Raw genomic sequence first — 11051 nt, 5'->3', positions numbered from 1 at the left:
GACCCCTCTCCTTTTTTGAGAGACTCTACACGTTAAATTGGAGATTATGGCCCTTGACTCTCTACACATGCCTTTGATGTGTAGAGAGTCTCCTTTAAATAACTGAGATCCCTCCTTGCCAATGTTATATTGTTCACCACACCGTCATAATCTTGATATACCTTATTTGTATTTGTACCTTGATCCTATATTACTTTTACAGCATAGAGCATTTCATGTACTATACTGTTTAACGGCATATTTTGAGAGGCGCTTTGTAGTGTTTTCCTTCCACACGTATAAATTGGTCATTAAGATGTAATTAGATATTGCAGCACTACTCCCTTCTTGATTAGAGGGTGAACACATCTGTGGGATGTTACAAGATATATAAAGACTTCGTTAGCACTACAACGTTTGTACTAGTTAGTATCGGGTAGGATATCTGAATTCGGAAGCCACCAGGTAGTGCAGGGGCACTATTGGAAGAGTGTGAATGTGAGTAAATATTTCTTGGTCTGTACAACCCCTAAGTTTAAATAATTTGTTGAAAGCATTGTGTACTAATATATGTTCCATTACACGTTTAGCTCTTTTTCTCCTGATGAAGCCCTGCGTTTGCAGGAAGAAACAGGTTTATATAGCCTAGGACACCTGTTGAGCAAATGAATAATACCTTTTGGATATCTTCTGGATAGAGCACATCCAGGTTCAACACCTTCAGGATAAAGATCATTCACCTAAGGAGCTACGTTCTGCCCAGGGAGCTGGCTCAGGACCCAAGTGTTGGGAAGAAGTATGAACTATTTTTGGGACGATAGCTGGAATAACTTACCAGTACCTTGGACATAACTCATTAACACATTTTGTTTGGAAGAACCCCTTATTTGTCATCAACAGTCAGTGGATTTGTATATCTCCATTCCCACCATTATTATGGGGAGTCAAGTTTGACTTTTTCAGGGTTTGTTGCTTCTCCATACATATGTATTACAATTTTTGCATGTTTTATATGTAAAATAGATTTGTTACACGGTCTTTCTATTCTTTAGTTTATGGTTTTGCCCTCTTGGATCTCTCGGCGGCGTTCGATATCATCGACCATGGTATCCTTCTGGGTCGCCTGGAGGAGTTGGAAATAGGGGGCACTGCTTTGCAGTAGTTCCGTTCCTATCTCTCGGGTAGATCACAGATGGTGGAGCTTGGTGACAGTCGCTCCTCAAAGCAGGAGCTATTATATGGAGTCCCTCAGGGCTCCATTCTGTCACCAATGCTTTTTAATATCTACATGAAACCGCTGGGTGAGGTCATCAGGAGATTTGGTGCTGGGTGTTATCAGTATGCTGATGACACCCAAATCTACTTCTCCTTTTCATCTTCAGGAAATGGCACTCACTCTTTAAATGCCTGCCTACAGGCAGTAATGGGCCGGATGAGGGAGAACAAATTGAAGCTGAATCCAAGCAAGACGGAGGTGCTCATTGTGGGGGCTCAGAATCTGAGGAGTGAGTTAGAACTCCCTGTGCTGGATGGGGTTACACTCCCCCAGAAGGAACAGGTGCGCAGCTTGGGAGTACTCCTGGACCCAGGCCTCACCTTGGTTTCTCAGGTGGAGGCCATGGCCAGGAGTGCTTTTTATCAGCTTCAGCTGATTCAACAACTGCATCCATTCCTTGAGGAGGATGACCTCAAAACAGTGGTGCACCAGCTGGTAACCTCCCGGCTTGACTATTGCAATGCGCTCTACGTGGGGCTGCCTTTGTACGTAGTTTGGAAACTTCAATTAGTTCAGAATGCGGCAGCCAGATTGGTCTCTGGGGTAACCCGGAGAGACCATATTACACCTATTTTGAAACAACTGCACTGGCTGCCGATATGTTTCCGGGCAAAATACAAAGTGCTGGTGATTACCTTTAAAGCCCTGAACGGCTTAGGCCCGAGTTACCTTAGAGAGCGCCTTCTTCTGCGTGATCCCCACCGCACATTAAGGTCATCTGAGGAGGTTCATCTCCAGTTACCACCAGCTCGTCTGGTGGCGATTCAGAGGCGGGCCTTCTCTATAGCTGCTCCGGGGCTGTGGAATGCGCTCCCTGCGGAAATCCGTAATTTGAATTCTCTATTAGCCTTCAGGAGAGCCCTTAAAACGTATTTGTTTGGCCTGGCTTTCCAGGGTTTTTAAATTCTAACCCAATTTTGGGGCTTTTAATTACTGTAAACTGTTTAACTGCTGTTTTAAAATGTTTTTAAATTGTTAATTGTTGCTATATTGTTTTTAATTTGTTTTAGCTTTTTATTGTTTTAGAGGCTTGTTTTAATTGTAAACCACCCTGAGCCGTTTCGGAAGGGCGGCATATAAATCAAATAAATAAATAAAATAAAATATTGTCACAGGAAAATATAGTTGGGCAACATTGTGTGGCAATTAGTATACAAGGCATGCAGAAATGCAAACGATGCTCTCACTAAGGTACTTTATCTTGCTCCATTGCTGCAACAGGATTGCGAAGTCCACTGGCAGGATGAAGATATTGCCCAGGAAGTTATTCGACAGGCTGTGTAGTTCAAAGCAACTTTGGAAGCAGTTCAGGAAAACGTTCGGAAAGCTCAAGAAAGGCAGCAGAAGCAGTACAGGGAGAAGAAAACATCCAAAGAGGGTATTATGAATGTCTGTGTTGGTAGTAAAGTACTGCTTCTAAATAACAGAAAGAGAACACGAAAAGATGCAAAACAAGAGCCGGACTACCTAGGACCCTACATTGTGGACAATCTTGAAGGCGAAAAGGTCACACTTTGCACTATTCAGGAAAAGCCAATTAAAACTAAATACAACATTTATTCATTGAAGCCTTACAAAGAGCTGTGTGTTCCTGTTCCTGAGGGCCACAAATATATTGCTGTTGGGTCCCATAATGGAAAGCTATCAGAAGCAGCAATAGCACCCAACGATGACTTGGGTACCAACAGGAAGGAATGCCACGACAATTTATGGCAATCTGCAGCAGGCACTGCGGATGTTCCCATGGAAATATGAGCTAAGAAAAGTGTGTACTCTGCAAGCACTGTCCAACTTAGCTGATGGGAAATTGGCATGGAGTATCGTCATGCTGTGGGATGGCTCATTAAGAAGTATGTTCATGATGGGCACGCTGAGCCAGGGAACTAGGTGTGATGGTGGACTTTCAGCTGTTCATCAAATTTTATAACTTTTTTTGCTTAACTTGTCCAGCACAAGTGATCGTGGAGCACAAGGAAGACAACAGACTGGAAGCTGTTGTGCATTTCACAAAGCTATATGGGTCATCTTTTCATGGACTGAGTCAGAATGGATGGCTTGGAGATGTGGCAAGTGCATATAAACCAATGTCAGTATTCTTAAGTTTCTGAATCATGTGTTTCTGTCTGAGAAATGATGAGTGAATCTGTGCTTGCCTTAATGACAGGTGATCGATGCCTACCTGGCCTGCATCACAAGAAAGTTGGGTGAGAAGGTATGCAATGATGCTGTTTGAGCTGCAAGTATGTCTCCTATCGCAGCATCAACATCTAGTGAATTTTTTGACATCCAATATAATGTATGTGTTACATAAATTGTTGGGATCATCTGCTAAAGGAACTGTAGCCAGTTTTGATTAGGGATGCATAATCTTGCCATGCCGAATTCCACCTCTGCAATGTGATGATTGATACATCACAAGATGGATGATTGCAATGATATGCTGTCTTCAACAGGTCTTGGCAGTGAATGCTGTGGCAGCCACAGCATGCCTGAATGGAGAAATCGAAAAATTCAGCATGGAGAAGGTAGTATCAGAAGATCTATCTTGCTTTCCCAATGTAACAATTTGGCAACTGCTGAGAAGGGACAGTGTCAGAGCACAACTTTCCTCCCATGCAGTCAGCCGTGTTCATGGGTAGATCAACTTATCCAATGCCTGAAATTTTTAGCTGGAGCTTTTTGCTGCTCCATGTGGACCAAAATGTGGACCTGTCCAGCAGGGTGCCTAGAGAGTATGCTTTTGTTCCACTGGAGAACTTGATATGGATGTGTCAGTTTTCTGATTGCTGCTGATTTATATTTTTGAAGGTTGGACTTCTAGAACTTGATAAGGTTGTGATGCCGTACAACAGTAAAGGACACTACATCGTTGTGGCAAGAGGTGGATTCTTCTCTGCGAACATATGAAATTAGGTGCAAAGTGGAATCTGCTAGCCATCCATGATCAATGGGTTCATGAAGTTGCTACGCACTTTTGTCTGATGACCATCTGTGCACCAAACCATTTTGCATGAATTTTAAGTAGGATTAAGCAATTCTCATTCCTATGAAGTTTTCTTTCCCATTTCACTTGCAGATAATGCATCCTAGTCAGGGGAGAATAGTCATAATAGACCCTCCAGGCCAGTTTCTCAACCCCTGGTCCTCGGACCGCTGCCGGTCCGCAGAGGGTTGAGTGCCGGTCCGTGACCGAAAGTCAAGCCCTTCCCCCACAACAACTACAATCTGGTGCGTGCTTACAAACCTTTAGTTTTGCAAATGGCACAAGTAACAGGAAGAGGATGAGAGTATCATGCAGGCGCGGGATCTTCAGGTGCAGGATCCTCCCCCCTCCCCCGAGTCTGCCTTATCTCTACTTGTGTTGCTGGAAAGCCTGGGATTGACCAATCCTATCTATCGCGTGGCGTGGACTCAAGGCTACTCCTGCAGTGCTTCCTTTTTCCTGAGAAAGCTCCAAGACGGTGTGCTTAGGAGGAAAATCACCGGAGGAGAAGGTGCCGATACAGGATTGCCTCATCTTCCCGTCACCGCCTCAGACAAACACCGGTATGAGAGTCTTGTTCCACACTGTAGCTCCAAGTCAGGCTTTGCAGGAAGGGAGCGCAGATGGGGTGGGGGGCACAAGCAGGCCAGTTACTTTGAAGAAGTGGGGGGCATGGTATTGGTGGCTGGCTTATTTTCCTAGGTGAGGAGATGGCAGCAACCCATTGCACGCACATCACCGGGGAAGCAGCTCCAAAACCCGGGCTCTGCACGAAAGGGGAGCATGCAAGTGAACCTTCCTCTCTGACCCGGTGCCTGGCAGGTGGGGAGGGGAGGCACAAGCAAGCCAATTACTTTGAAGAAGTGGGGGGACTATCCTGCTTCAACTCATATCCTTGCTAGCTGCCCACAACACAGCCTTCGTGCCCACGTTCGCCAGTGCCTCTCTTTTCTGCCCAGCGGCCCCAGGACCACGTGGACGCCGCCTATCAGCTGTGCGGGTCAGCAGCGGCACAGACTCAGACACAGCAGCTGCCGGGAGGGGAAGCGCCCGGGCACTGCCTCCGCACGACTGCTCCCTGTGAGAACCGAGGAGAACGGGACACTGTTGCCCTGAGCCCCCAGAAATACAGGCAGCACTGCTTAGCCTTGCATGTGCAAATTAGTATGCCTACCATATCTCTGAGCTGATATCATGGTAAAGTTCTCTGAATTAAAGATGGGTGTCAGATGTTTGGACAGGGGCCCAATTTCAGTGCTTTCTATAGGTGCTATTTTCCCATAGATACACCTCTGGACGAGAGGGCAGTAATGTCCTTGAGCTTACTATGACGAGCAGGGTCTTCTCTTTCATTATCCCGTGAGCCACTTCTCTTTCAGTAAACTCCCCACCCTGCAACTCCCCTTTCTCCCCCCCCACCTTATTGCATGTCATAGGAACATAAGAACAGCCTGGATGGATCAGGCCCAAGGCCAATCTATTCCAACATCCTGTTTCACACAGTGGCCCAACAGATGCTGCTGGAAGCCACAGGCAGGAGTTGAGGGCCTGTAGTCCTCTAAGAAAAAAAATTCTTATTTTCTTGCAGGGGTAAAACTGGCAAGAGGCGAAAGAGCAGGAAGAACTGCAAGTCTTTCCACTTTGCTTGAGTCCTATCGTTGGACTGCTCAAGACAGAAGCACTGCCCTAGTACCTTTGTCATTATTACAATGAGTTCCAAACAGAATAAGCAGACAAGTCTGTTCAAGTTTTTGAATAAAAGATCAAGTAGACCATCAAACCAAGATTTGTCTGTGGAAAATGAAGATAATGCTTCTCCCAGCACAAGCTGTTTGGCTACCATCTCAAATGATGACCACATTTCTGCAGACACGAGCACACACAGAGACAGTTCTGATTCAGACTCGGAGTCAATGAATGAAAATGCCCCTCCCAGCAAAAAAGCAAGAGGTGCATTTATTCGTAAATACAATGAAGACTATCTTCAGTATGGCTTTATTTGCAGCCCTGGTTCTGAAAAGGTACCAAAACCTCAGTGTGTGTTATGTTCCACTGTATTATCCAATGAAGCTATGAAACAGGCAAAACCTCTTCGTCATTTACAAACAAAGCACAAACAATTTGTGAACAAACCTAAGGATTTTTTTGTAAGAAAAAGTAAAGATTTGTCACTTCAAAAGCAGGTATTAGTTCGATCAGCTACTGTTGATCATTCATTGATGAAAGCTGCTTATCTGGTTGCAATGCATATTGCAAAGTCTAAAAAACCTTACAGCAGCGGTGAGACTTTGATAAAGCCGTGTCTGATCGACGTTTGTAATGAGCTTCTAGGATCTTCTGCGTCTAAGAAAATGAAAGATTTGCCTTTATCGAATGACACAATGAGCAGGCGAATTAACGAACTTTCATCTGATATTGAAGAACAAGTCATTGGAAAAGTTAAATTGTCAAAGTTATTTTCATTACAGTTGGATGAATCAACTGACATTTCAAACCATGCCATATTACTGTGTTATGTGCATTACATTGATTATGAAACCAAAGATATGTCGGAAGAATTGTTATGTTGCTGTGAATTACCATCACACACAACGGGAGCTGAAGTATTCAAAGCACTGAATGAGTACATGGAACAATCTCAACTTGACTGGAAAAACTGTGTTGCTATATGCACGGATGGTGCTGCAAGTATGCTGGGCGAACATTCTGGTGTTTTGGCAAAGATTAGGGCAGTCGCTTCTGAAAACATGGTGCACACTCACTGTTTTATTCATCGCCAGCACTTAGCGGCAAAGAAAATGTCACCAGATTTGCATGAAGTATTGGCACAGGTGGTTAAAATCATCAATTTCATCAAGTGTAATGCTTTGAATTCAAGGTTGTTCACAATTGTCTGTGATGAGATGGGGTCTGAGCATACTCATTTATTACTGCATGCAGAAGTACGCTGGCTATCTCGAGGAAAAGTTTTGACAAGGTTCTTTGAATAAAGGAAAGAAATCAAAATGTTCTTGATGTAAAAAAAATGCGATAGCAGTTACATAACATGCCTGCAAAATGCTGAATGGATTGCAAAAGTTGCATACTTGTCTGATATTTTCAATGCGATAAATTCTCTTAATTTAAGCTTACAAGGCCCACTGGCAACAATTTTTACTATGGGCAATAAAATTAGTGCATTTTACTGTAAAAAAAAATTGGAATTGTGGATACATCGGTCTGAAGGAGGAAACTATGACATGTTTGAGACACTTTCCTCTCTAATTTATTCTGATGAGGGTCTCGACTTTGACCATAGCAGCATCAAGATTTTGATACATAATCACCGCAAATCATTACAGCAACAGTTTGATGACTACTATCCAGCAGGTGAGGATCAGCGAAAGGGAAATCTATGGGTGAAAGATCCATTTGTGACGCATAGCCAAAATAATTTGACCATTCAAGAAGAAGAAATGTTGCTGGAGGTGTCATCAGATGCTGGTCTCCAATCTGCCTTTCAATCAATGCCCATAGCACAGTTTTGGATAAAACTCAAGGATGAGTATGAGATTCTCCACAAAAAGGCAATGAAAATTCTCCTTCCATTTTCATCAACATATTTATGTGAGGCTGGATTTTCAAGTATGAGTCTTATCAAAACTAAAAGACGCAACCGAATTGATATTACTAATTCTTTACGCTTGGCCCTGACGAAGATTGCACCAATTTTCACCACTGGTGAAAACTAGACAAGACCAATGTTCACATTAATTTAATTTCTTGTGTGTATTTTTGATGAGTAGGTAAATAAAATACCGTTTATTGTTTAACAAATTTGAAACCCCTTTACTAACTGCTGGTCCGGGAAACTGCACACAAAGAATGTAGCGGTCCTTGACACTCTGCACGAATAATTTAGCGGTCCTTGACTCCAAAAAAGTTGAGAAACACCAGGGAATGAAAAGAATGTTGAGAACAAAATTCTGAGGAATTGGAGGTGAGGACACAGTCAAGGTTGCAAGATTATTGTTGAATATCAGAGGGATTCCATCGCAAACACACAACCTAACGCTTCTAAATCGCCAATTTTCACCTGCAGCCCTTCACCAAACACTTCCTTAACCTAGAAGCTTATCAAATGCTGCCTATAACCCCGCAAACATTATTCCCAGTCACAGGTTGCATCTCTCCTTCCAGATCCTGATCCCACATCCCAGCTATTTGCAAGGACCTGTCTAAGGCGAGATTGAAATACTGCATCCTAGCGTTGTGCAAGGAACTGGCCTGGCCAGATTTTTTCAAATAAGAACAAGATTTGAACCAACATAACCTGGTTAGGGGCCAAGCACAGCAGTCTGTTCCAGATGCAGGAGTGGTTTGAGTGCCTACTCATAAAGGGGGACCTGGTGAATCTCCTGGACTAGCAGGCATAAGCAGTTGTGAGCTTGGTTGCTTTTTGTTTATAATCTCCCATTGATCTCACAATAATTTCAGCTAGGAATGGCAAAATGAAGTGATGGGTAGGTTCGCGATCATATGTTTACATCCACCCAAATGACCACCTGACAGTGTGAAATCATATTTAGCATTAACAGCGGTGGATGGGGGTTTCAAAAATTAGATTTGCGATAATGGTATCAATAGCTCTAGACTTCTCTATGTGCAGAGTCCTCCTGAGGGCTGAACAGATTGAAGAAACAACAGGGTGCCAAACCAGTTTCTTGAGTCACAGTCTTCAGAAGGATGGCCACAACTGTGGTCCTCTGATTCTAAAGGTAAGCCAATCATTGCATGAGTCATAGTATCCAGAGGACCCATAGTGTGGGTGCAACATGGTAACTTTTCCTCTGTCTGAAATATTTGCTTAGTTTGCAGAACCTTACCTTCAGAGTGAGGAAATCAGATTTGTAAAAACTGATGTGGACAGCATGGAGCAGTTCTGGAAGGAAATAGCAATGAGTTTACTCCAAGAATCAGGTATAATGCACTTCGGAAGATATATGCTGTGGTTTCAAAGTGAACTTCTGTTTGCCACCATGTAAGTATATCGGAGTATAATTGTTCATTGCTCACTGCTCTTGTTACTACAACTACTTCAACACTGCTCTTCATCCAGAATTCTGAAAGCAGCCATAGGAGTTGGTGGGAATGGATCTCATGGGAACTTTCTAAGAAACTGCAGTTGGAAACAAGTATATATTTGTCTGCATTGATTTTTTCGCCAAGTGGGTGCAGGCAACGGGAATTAAAGATAAGTCGGCACAAACAGTACTGAAGCCACTAATTGGAATTCTCACAACTTTTCGCTTTCCAGGATGCATCTTGCCAAATCAAGGATCAGAGTTCAACAACCAGGTATGGTATGTTGGATATCTGAAGAGCTACACTGCTCATAGCTTATGCTGCCAGCACACATCACTGTGGACTCGCTCGGAAAACCAATAATACAAAGAGCATCAGTCAATGGATATTCATTGAAGAATATCCAGCAGGCCCTAAACACTGTATGTTGTGGTGTGCATGAGCATTTTGTCCCATAAATGACCTTTGTGCTGCCTTTCATCAGCAGCTGAACAGAGGCCTGTGCGAAACATTCAAGATCAAGCGGAGCTTCGCCTCTGCCTATCACCCCCAGTCCAATGGACTTGTGGAGAATGCCAATGCTTCTCTTAAGCAGTAACTACTTTGTCAGAAATTATAAACTCTTCCCTGCACCTTATCTTGGGGTTTGATCATCCTTGGTGGTGGTGGGGGGGTTGATCATCATTTGGGGCAGTTTGATTCCAAATGACTTGAGTGATTCTGCACACAGTCTTGCCTCACTTTGTGTGACTCAATCCCGATGTCAAACAGTCTCTTGCCCCCTTATGTTGTCCTGCACTGCCATCTTGCTCTCAGTCTCTTCTTTCCTTCCTTTCGACTTTGTGTCCTTGGTCTGCCACTCACATCAGCTGAACACACTACCCATCCCACAGGAATATTTGTTATGGGGAAAGGGTGAGGGGAGCTCCACAGGCAGGATCTAGCCCTTGGGGTGGGTCTTTTGTGCCATTGACAGCTTGTCCCATATTTACTGCTTGTGTTCTTAGAACAATGAGAAAGATGATTCAGGAGACAGCTGAGGACTGGGACGAGTGTCTACAATACGTTGTATTTTCACATAATGCAAACACACACTGCTCCACAAAATCCACACCTTTCTGGCTTTTTCTCGGGCGTGAGGCAAAGTTTGCCAGTGATGTCCCATTAGAATCAGTGAGTATGGTGCTTCTGAGCTATATAGTCAGAGGAAAATATAGTTGGGCAGCATTGTGCTGCAATTAGTGTACATGACATGCAGAAATGTAAACGATGCTCTCACTAAGGTACTTTATCTTGCTCCATTGCTGCAACAGGATTGCGAAGTCCACTGGCAGGATGAAGACATTGCCCAGGAAGTTATTCGACAGGCTGTCAAGTTCAAAGCAACTTTGGAAACAGCTCAGGAAAACATTCGGAAAGCTCAAGAAAGGCAGCAGAAGCAGTACAGGGAGAAGAAAACATCCAATGAGGGTGTTATGAATGGCTGTGTTGGTGGTAAAGTACTGCTTCTAAATAACAGAAAGAGAACATGAAAGGATGCAAAACTAGAGCCGGACAACCTAGGACCCTACATTGTGGGCAATTTTGAAGGGGAAAAGGTCCCACTTTGCACTATTCAGGGAAAGCCAATTAAAACTAAATACAACATTTCTTCATTGAAGCCTTACAAAGAGCTGTGTGTTCCTGTTCCTGAGGGCCACGAATATATTGCTGTTGGGTCCCATTATGGAAATCTATCAGAAGCAGCAA

This window comes from Hemicordylus capensis, chromosome 1, assembly GCF_027244095.1.
Source record: "Hemicordylus capensis ecotype Gifberg chromosome 1, rHemCap1.1.pri, whole genome shotgun sequence".
Lineage (NCBI taxonomy): Eukaryota > Metazoa > Chordata > Lepidosauria > Squamata > Cordylidae > Hemicordylus > Hemicordylus capensis.
The sequence above is the reverse complement of the archived record's forward strand: the minus strand, read 5'-3'. Positions refer to the sequence as shown.